This window comes from Phalaenopsis equestris, unplaced genomic scaffold (genome assembly GCF_001263595.1).
Source record: "Phalaenopsis equestris unplaced genomic scaffold, ASM126359v1 Scaffold206011, whole genome shotgun sequence".
Taxonomy (NCBI): Eukaryota; Viridiplantae; Streptophyta; class Magnoliopsida; order Asparagales; family Orchidaceae; genus Phalaenopsis; species Phalaenopsis equestris.
In genome coordinates this window covers 67,780-70,094 of record NW_018225455.1, presented here as the reverse complement: position 1 = coordinate 70,094, position 2,315 = coordinate 67,780, and positions in this window count along the sequence as shown.

Sequence of the window (2,315 nt, the reverse complement as noted above, 5' to 3'; positions counted from 1 at the left end):
CTCCTATTTTTTATCTTTTGGATTAACTTCCACAGCACTAGCAAGATTTCTTAAGGGTCTGTTACTATGTGCAGTAGCAATATGTCCTAATTGATTTACAGTATTTTTAATAGCAGCCCTTTAATTTTCTATTTGATTTCCCATATTCATCATTTCTTCTTCTATCGTCAACTTCTTTTCCTTAACTTATTGGTTAGGGTTAGAGTTAAATTCAGGAGGATAATAAGGTTGATAATTATGATTTCCTTGGTTGTTTAAAATTCTTGAGGGGTTCACCGAATTTTTATACTTATTCTAACTAAAATTAGGGTGATTTTTCCATCCAGGGTTGTAATAATTAGAATAGGGATTATTATTTTATAATAACATCCAGGGTTGTAATAATTAGAATAGGGATTATTATTTTGATTATTTATAGCATTCAAAGTTTCATAAGATGATTAAGTATCAATTATCTGTCCTAGCAAATTTTCCTCTAATAGCGGTGCCATTTGAGAATAATTTAGTCCAATTTAATCAATCTTTTTCGATATAGCAATAATATGAGATGCTAAAATAGACATTACATCTGAGTCATGAATACTAGCTACTCTCTTAGGATTTACCCGTTCAGAAGGCCATTGAAAATTGTTAGTAGCCATTTTTTCTATTAAATAGTATGCTTCATCAAAAGGATTTGACATTAATCATCCTTTTGCAGTAACATCTATAACAGATCTAAGTAATCTACTAATCAATTGTAAAAATTTTAATATATTAACCAATCTAGTCAAACCTTGTGCGGATACTTTCAAATGAGATCCTTAAATCTTTTCGAGGCTTCATATATCGATTTTCCTTTAAACTGACAAAAAGATGTAATATCATTTTTAAGCTTAGCAGTTTTCGAGGGTGGAAAATATTTAGCCAAAAATTTTTGTGATAATTCTCCCCAAGTTTTGATAGATCCAAATGCTAATGAATTTAACCAAGCTTTAGCTTTATCCCTTAATAAAAGGAAAAAGTCTAAGCCTAACAACATCATTAGAGACTCCATCATATTTAAAAGTAGCACATATTCAAGAAAATTAACAAGATGTAAGTTAGAATCTTCGGTAGGTATTCCTCCAAACTGATTATTTTGTATGATTTTGATAATAACAGGTTTATGCTCAAATAAATTAGCAGCAATATCAGGATTTTCAATAGTTATGTGAACTTCATCTGGTGTCAGATTAGGATAATCTTTTAAAGATTTTTTTCGATTTTCATTTATTTGATTATCTAAGTTATTCACCATTTCGTTCAAATTTTTACTTTCTTTTTTTTGTTTTTGAATTTTTCTAATAATTCATTCTAATTCTGAATCATAAGGTACTAAACCCTCAGATTCAATATTTTGCATAAACAAATACAATAAGCAAAGAAAAATTTCCTAAAAATACTCTTAAATATATATATATAGATATTGAATTTTTAATTTAATATATTTTTTTTGATTTTCTTATATTTTATTTCTAAATTTCCTAATTTACCAAATTTATTTAATTTACCGTTACCTTCCCTGACAGCGGAGTCAAAAACTTGATCCCGAAAGTATAGTTGTGTAAGATTTATAAAGTTCACTCCTCTTTACAACGATGCAAAAAACTTGATGTGGTATTTTATGAATAACAACGTTAAGAACGTAATGTTGGGATTCTACATAAGTATATGTGTTGTTATCAAATAATATAAGACTTTCTATTTAAGTATCAAATATCGATCGCACGATGGAGATTTAAATTTGAAATGATAAATTAACTAGAAAATTCATAGAAATAAAATGAAATTACTATCACTAATTTGAATGTTTGAGATATTCTCGGAACTAAATTATTAACTACTAGCAAAATTTAAAATAGTAAGTACTAATCTTTGTTTATGTGATAAATTTTTCTAATATAAAAAAGCATCATTCCCACTACAATGTGTTTTTTTGGTGAAATGAGATGAGATAAATGATTTAAATATTTGTTATGCTAAATAGGAGCAATTTTAATACTCTACCCTGATTTAGCGTTATAGAAAATCATTGACTAATCTCAAGTTTAATCCCTAAATTTATGGCTAAGCTAGGAGGATACTGACTCTCACTCCAGAGCTCTCACTTCCCTTCCCCTAAAGGAAAACTCTCGCTTTAGTCTTGTTGACCTCACTTTTGGTTGAGGTCTAGAAACTTCTTCAGTAGCCTAGGTCTAGCCATAGGAGTTTCCTATTGACTAGTCTTAGAAAACTAGAAAAGGTACCCTCATCATTAGAAATTCAAAACTCTTCTCTTTACTCAACTTAAAGTT